Source organism: Hippopotamus amphibius, chromosome X, assembly GCF_030028045.1.
Source record: "Hippopotamus amphibius kiboko isolate mHipAmp2 chromosome X, mHipAmp2.hap2, whole genome shotgun sequence".
In the NCBI taxonomy this organism is placed as follows: Eukaryota; Metazoa; Chordata; class Mammalia; order Artiodactyla; family Hippopotamidae; genus Hippopotamus; species Hippopotamus amphibius.
The window spans coordinates 33,886,538-33,894,826 of NC_080203.1; the positions used below are offsets into that span (position 1 = coordinate 33,886,538).

Sequence of the window (8,289 nt, forward strand, 5' to 3'; positions counted from 1 at the left end):
AATGCTCTGTGGTGATCTAAATGGGAAGGAAATCCAAAAAAGAGGGGGTGTATGTGTATGTATAGCTGATTCACTTTGCTGTACAGCAGAAACTAACACAACATTGTAAAGCAACTATACTCCAGTAAAAATGAAAAAACTTTAAAAAATTAAAAAAATAAAATAGCAAAAGAAAATGACCATCCCACTAGCATTAAGCACCTCTAGTATGTAAATTATGGTTTTAAAATACAACTTTCTACTTAAAAGGAACCACAGCTCCTTAGGTAAATGACTGATTTCAACAATGGTGCAGCGAATGTACAAAATAAGCCTGGAATGTGGGTTAATACCATAAAACAAGAAAAACATCAAAAACTTCCAGAGTCATGTCAAAAGGACTCAAGAACAAATCTGAATAAACTCGGAATGGCTTAATATGGGATCATATGAGCATCAATAATGGTATGAGTTATAATAAATTTAAATAAATTTACACACTTTAAATATGTTGATATCCATAACCTCATAGTGATACTAAATAGAATCATGGCTTACTTTTGGAGGATGCCAGGAAAGAAATTCATTATTCTGAAAACTGGTAAATGAGGAGAAATAATCATCTGTCTTGCTTTTCCTATATGATCTATACCTCATTGTTGCTAAAGAGTAGATTAGGGAAAGTTTCTCTTTGTGGAAGTATCCCAGCTAATAAATGAAGAAAATATAATTGAATGAGAATATCAGCATTTGGTAATCCCTATTGAAGTGATGGTTCTGGGCAATAATCATCAATGACTGACAACATCACATAAAAGGACAACTAGGTATCAGGCACTTCTGAGCGAAGCACGCTGTACCTATGATGTAGCCTCCCTCCCCCCCCCAAAAATTGAATATATATCCGATCAAGCCTGTAAATCTAATGACCAATTTACAGGAAATACAAGGGACAGATAAATATGTTAATGACACCATGGGGATCCAAGCAGCAAAATCAAACTGTGAGAACTTCCACAGAGAAAAAATTTTCTCAAAAAAAAAAAAAAATTACAAAGAAAAATCAGTTATCTGAGTACCTAGAGATTAAAAGAGACTGAAGAGCTATAACCACCAATTGTAATATATGGACTTTATTTTTTCCTGTTTTTGTTTTTTTAAAAATCAGAAATGTTTCTATTTTACTTTTATGCTTAACTGGCCCATTTATTTAGCTGGAAATAGAATCCTTGATTGAAAATCATTTGCTTCCAGAACTTTGAAAGCATTGCTTCACTGTTTTCTAGCACTTAGTTTTGTTGATGAAAAAATCTGATGTCAGACGAATTTTATTTGTTGATTACCTGTTTTTTTCTCTCTGGAACCTTTTAGGATCTCTTCCTTATCCTTTGTGTTGAAACCAGACAATTTACATATGTTATATGGACCTTATTCGGATTCCTATTCAAACTATAAAAAGACAACTACTGAGTGCAGCGTGAACATGGGGAAGCAAAAGAAAACACGGAAGTATGTGACCATGAAGTGAATGCTTAGTCTTAGAGATCAGAGACTGTGAGTGTCTGGAATCAACTGGGTTCATAGGCTGCCCAGAGATGTAGAAGTCACGAGGGGATAAGTAGTAAAAGTTTTTGTTGTTATTTTGTGTTTACTTTTGATATTATTGTGTCTTGGATTTATATAGCATAGGGTAATAAAGCATAACAGTCACTTAGCTGCTGAGCAGGTACACTGGTGAATGGGATGGGAATTCAGCATCTCTTAAGTGTTCAATTTGTACCACCGTTTTTATATACTGTATCTGACATATCACATGTAAGCCTCCTAACAATTCTGTGAGTAAAGAAAAGGATAGATTAAAACCGAAAAAGAAAGAAAAGAAAGATCCCAGTGCACTCAAGGAAAGAGAAGTCCCCCAACACCCTTCCTGCTTATTCTTCCAATATAACACACAGCTGGGCCCACCTTACCACATCCTGGTCAATACCAACTCTATCAACTTTTCCATTAAAGCCAAACTGGACTTAGTGCAGTCAATGATGGGCTGTCTATATGTCAAGTGTATCCCTTGTATATCTGATTGCATAATGGCGGAAACTGAGAAATTTGGGCAGAAGTATCGAGTGGCTCTAAGGATTGCCAAGGATCCAAGATTTGAACAATTACCATGCACACACAAAGGAACCTACGCAGATGACTGCTTAGTACAAAGAGTAACTCAGCACAAGTGTTACATCGTGGCCACCGTTGACCAGGACCTTAAAGAAAGAATCCAGAAGACCCCTGGAGTTCCCACCATGTACATTTCTAACCATAGGTACAACATTGAGAGGATGCCAGATGATTATGGAGCCCCTCAGTACTAATTCTTAAAAGACAAAGTTCCTCTGCTTTCCTTCGACCAACTTTCTCTTTTGCCCATGCATTAAACATGCTGTAGCATGAATTATTATTCTACTCACCCATTTGCTCTGTAATGAGCTGAGTATGGTTAAATATACTCACTTTCTAATGTTGTTTTGAAAATTATATTGTGTCATTTTAAAATCTGTTGCATCTTTTTATAAATCAGATAATTGCTCACATAAAAAAAGACAACTGTTGAGTAATGTTTATTTGATGATATTAAAGAATCATTCTTATTTATTTTTAGGAATAATTTTAAAAGGGCCCTTAACTTCAAAGATATAGTCCAAAATATTCTCAAATAAAAAAATATTGTGTCTAAAATTTGCTTTAAAATAATCCTGAGTCTGTGGCTGGGGTATAAACGAAACAATCAGTTATGAATTGATAATTGTTGAAACTGAATGATGGGTATATGAGGGTTTGTTATACTATTCACTCAACTTTCATGTATGTTTGAAAATTTTAGTGATAAAATACAAAACTTCAGTATGAAATTTACCTCAACAAGTAAATAAAATTTGGTTTCACATTTCATTATCAAACCTTCCACTGTAACCATTTTAGCGTCTCCTGCCTAAATCTCATTATAATACACACCACAGCCTTTAAGAAAACAATAGTTGATTTTTCTTCCTCAGCCCACACTTAGGGAAAGGTTGAAAAAAATCCTTCTGTGTCCTCTTCCTACATTCCATCAGGATAACTTCCGTTAGCAAGTTTAAGAAGGGTCATGATGAAGCGAAGAGGATTTGCCCTACTAATGAACTAGATCCAAGGGAAAAAAGAAGTAAATGAAATGGTCTGCTGTATAAAGCCCAGTATAAAAAAGATGGGTAAAACTGGGCTTGATGTAGGTTGGTCTAACTAGCTAAGGAGAAGACCTATTTATCATAGCAGCAGGTTTCATAAACGGAAACAGTGCTCAGAACCAGATGGGTAGCATTGTCTTCCATTTTTATTCAATAAGAGAACAATCACAGCTAATGTAAGGTGAGAAGGGCATCAAGACCTAGCCTCAAACAAAATGGAGCTATCAAGAGATAGGATCCTCTCAATTAGTCTAGGAGTTCCGGAAGGAGCTTGATGTACCGATTAGGGAATCAAAACAGACATCACATGATACAGACTTGACAGATACAATAGTATTGGGAGAAGGCTGCAACTTAGGCACCTTGAGGTGTCATAGTTGTTCCTAGCCAACACCAGACACCTGGGTAATGAACATGAGCATAAACACCCAACTGACTTCTCGCATTTGGTTTAAAAAAAATACATGGGTCTAAGCTTGGGGGCTGAAAGCGTTCAGTGCCTACAGCTAAATAGGGATAAGAGAAGCAGAAGCTGACCCACTCTGCTTATTTCCACGCTGTTAGCCCTGCCTGAAATGCATGTTTCTGTTGAGGTGCCACTTCTCATCTTCTAAAAACCAGATCAAATGTCATAGCTTCTAGGAAACATTTCCTGATCGAGATGGAAGAGATTGCTCCTCCTTTAATCCCCCCAAGTATTCTGCCTATAATTCTTTTATGGCATTTATCTTACTTTAACCTTTTTCCTTTCTCTTGTATAGTTAGCTTGCCCTTAGAAGATTATAAACTCTTCAAGGGCAGGGATCATGTTCTCATCTTTTTATCTCTCTCACCACAGAGTAGATGCTATAAAAGTTATGTGTTTGACTGAAAGTTTGTCTTCCAACTTGGAAAGTTGATTCACAACTTCAGGGTTAAAGTGACGCAGGCTAGCAGTTTCTGTTTCACACGTACCCACTTTCCAACAATAATACCTATGAAGACAGGAAAAAAGACCGCCCCCCCCCCCAAAAAAAAAAAGAAAGAAAAGAAAAGAAAGATTGACAAGCAAGTAATCGCCAGAACCTGAAACAGTTCTTGTCTAATTTTAGGACATCCAGAATGAAATTGGCAGTCGCAAGTGGAAGTTGGCATATGCTTTGCAAGTAGAAATGAAAAACACCTGTTGTCCTGATCGCACTTGAGGAGAGGCATCATCCCTCCCACCCTGCCTGGCCACAGGGTAGGATACAAGGCAGGTATTTTTTTTTTTTTAGGTGACCAAGGTACTATCAAACTCTCCTATCAGGTCTTAGCTTTCTAATTCATTCAGGGCCTGTAACTCAAGAAAACATTGTGGCAGAAAACGCGAAGTGAACTAGGAACTGGCAGTGATATACTGCATTCTGCAAGGAACAGACCCAAGTTCATTAGCTTTGTTTGAATTAGGAAAAGATGCTCCCTCTTAGTGGATCCAGCCTCACACACGCACATCTTGGAGAATGAAATACATGCTGGATTATATCCCCCACTAAACCAGATGGCCCTGTGTGCAATCATACTTGGCAGCTCTGAAGAGTCCCAAGAAGTAAAAGGCTGCACTTTGAGGAAGAGATAGAAGCATACCTGGCACTGGTGGATGCTGGGGCTTAGAGTTTTTCATTTTCTCCTTTAGTTCAGTGTCAGAGAAATGAGTATGGAAAGAAAACTAAAACACAAATGTGGATCCCACATCCTTCTAACAAAGTCTGCTTAGATAAATGGTTCTCAACCCAGGGGCAATTTTTTTCCCCAAAATATATTAGTCAATGTTTGGAAACATCTTTGGTGGTTATACTAGGGGAGGACATCATCTTTGGTGGTCACACTGGCATCTAGTGGGTAGAGGCCAGGGATGCTGCTAAACATCCTATAATATACAGGACAGCACCCCCCCCACACACAAAAGAATTATCTGGCCCAAAGTGTCAATAGTGTTGAAGCTGAGGAACCCTGAATTAGATAAATGCTTGCTAGCATTGTAAATTGGGTGAGGAAATAGAAACATCAATCAAACTTGAGAATAAGATTTTATCTCTAGATCAACTGGAAAAGATGAGGACAAAAGGGATGCCTCTCATACCTCACAACATTGGGACAGACTAGAGCTCTCCTTGTTCCAGGAGAAGGAGAATAAATGATGAGCATGGGGTCTATGAAAGGATATTGCAGAACAGAGGAAAGGTGATGTTTTTGAAGACTTGGAGGAGAAGCAGATTTTGACAATTATTTGTCCCAGGAAACAGAGAAAAAAAATCAAGCTTCTTAGCATTCTAAATAGAATTCAACACGATGTGGTCTCTATGAAATAAGAACAGAGAAAAATGAATAGAAGATAAGACATGCTATGCAAAATCATCTAGAAAAGCTGAAAAGGAGTTGTGTGGGAAGATGATTCTGAAGAAACTAAAGTAGCAAACAATGAATAAAACATACTCTATAAGCAGCAAACAACAGAACCGACACTAAGGAAACACCATGAAATAGAGGAGAAGTTGAGGAAGAATAGCAGCGAGGAGGAGAAAGTCAAAAACAATGGGAAAGATAAAGAGAGAGATTCAACCACAGATAACTGGCATTCCAAAGCAAAAGACTAGAATAATGGAACAGATATAGCAGCAAAAAGTATAATAATTGAAAACTTTTCTGAGCTGAATACATACCAGAGTCCAAAATTCTCAGGGTTTCCTGAATACCAGCAAAAAAAGTTTGTTTTTTAATAAAAAGATCTACTGCTACGCATATTCTCACAAATATTTGATTTGAATTTATTAACAATAATTAAAAACATCCTACAAACTTTGAGGCATGCATGGGTAGGGGCATGATTCACTACATAAAATAAAAATCAGCCATTTCAGATTTCATAAGTCTTCCTTGACATACTCAGAAGTACATGTTAATAATTGTGCAATATGTACAGAGTTCTGAGGAAGAAATTCTGTACCAAGAGCTGTATCCTTAGACAAGGCATTATTTATTCATATCAGATATGAAAGAGCCTGAAAAATGCACCAACCAAAAGCCTTTCTTAAAACAAGCAAACAAACAAAATGCTTGACCGCATGGTATTCCAGCCCACCTAGCAATGAAGTTCGATGGATAAGTCAAGCAAGGGCTATTCCTACCTTAAGAGAACTGTCATCGCTCACTGAATTGAACAAAACATCGAGCCTCCCAAAGAATAGAGACAGGATTGTGAAACTTGAATGCAAATAGTAAAAAGGTGTATTGTAAGAAATCTATGATGAGAAAAACAGAATAGTATACCAAAACACGAGATTTTAAACTTTAATGCAGGGAGATGGACAATTAATAAATACATAAATAAAAGAAGTCATTATAAATGCTATTAATACTATGAAAGAGAGAAATAGGATGCTGTCATGGAGAATAACCGGGTGACCTAGTTTCATGGGATAACTTTCCTAGGATGTTTCATTGAAGCTGAAACCCTCCAAGGATGAATAGCTCGTGAGAGGGGCAAAGCGCGCTGTTGAGTGAAGCTCGCGGCAACCACACAAGCCTTGTGGTGGGAAGGAACATGGTACATTGGGAGAAGCAAGCTACAGCCCCACTAGCTTCTTTTAGAGTGAGCCTGGGAAAGCATGGTTGAGACTTGATGCTAACGAGACAGGCAGGAGCAGCCACATCATCCGGGCTCTTCTCTTATACTCCATAGCAATGGTTTGTGGGTTTATTCCAAGAGCAGTAAGTTCTAAACTGAGAAGGGATAGAATCTAATTTACTTTTCAAAAGAAAAGTATAACTGCTCTGTGGAAATATATTGAAGTTCTTTTACATGACACAGAGGAAAATATTTTGCCATGCACATAAACTATTTCAAAGCACAGAAAAACATGAACAGCTTCCCATATGATTTTTTGAAGAGACTGTAACCCATAAAATCTGACAACGAAAGAAAGCTGGAGATAAATCTCACTGATAATATAGATATGAGTCCTAATTAAAATAACGATAAAACAAATTTGTTGGTATATTAAAAGCAAAACATACCATGACAATACCAGGGAAATATAGATCCCAAGGATTTTTCAACATTAGGAAATCTATTAATATAATCCATTAAATTAAAAAGCTCAATGAGAAAAACGAGATCGATATCATCAAAGATGGAAAAATAAAATTTGATAAAATTGAAGGCCTATTACTGACTTTGAAATTTCCAAATAAACTAGGTATAGAGGCATCCTTTCTTAAGATGATGTAATTTGTCCATTGTAAACACCCCCTCAGTGTTTTCAATATTTTTCTTCAAGTTGCCAAAAAATGTAACATCGATAATAGCAAGAACAACCATAGAAACCTAGAGGATTTACCATATGTAAGATAATGGTGTTATTTTATATGACTTACTCCCTTTAATTTTCACAAGAATCTTCACAATAAAATAATTTCTATTTTATCTCTATTTTACAGATGAAGAAATTGAGATTATGAGTAGATACGATACATAGAAAAAAGACGCAAAATTATCATTATTTGTGAATGATAGGATTATATGCCTAAAAATCTAAGAAAATACATTTCAAATGGAACAGAGAGCTCAGTTAAGTTGGCCAGATATTTTTTAAAAGGACAAAATTGTATAGCAGAAAAGAAAAGCAGACGAATACATTGATACGTATATTTTCTGTACTCAGAATGGTAAATTTGTTAATTCTTGCCAAAATAATTAATATATGTAAATCAATTCCAATCAACTAAATTCAATTATTATTATTTTTTATTGACGTATAGCTGATTTACAATACTGTGTTAGTTTCAGGCGTACAGCATTGTGATTGAGTGTTTTTGCAGACTGTACTCCATTATAGGTTATTACAAGATAACGAGTATAGTTCCCTGTGCTGTACAGTATATCCTTGTTGTTTATCTATTTTATACACAGTAGTTTGCATCTATTAATCCCATGCCCCTAATATTTCCCTCCTCCCTTGCCTCTCCCCTTTGGTAACCAGAAGTCTGTTTTCTACATCTGTGAGTCTGTTTCTGTTTTGTGTATACATATAGTAAATTCAATTATTTTGAATTGATAAATGGATACCAAGAT

The 8,289-nt window shown here is 36.3% G+C and overlaps 1 pseudogene; it reads left to right on the plus strand.

Moving 5' to 3' along the window:
- The first annotated feature begins 1,462 nt into the window (after window positions 1-1,462).
- Window positions 1,463-2,345, plus strand: LOC130842606 (rRNA-processing protein FCF1 homolog; annotated as a pseudogene).
- The last annotated feature ends 5,944 nt before the right edge of the window (window positions 2,346-8,289 follow it).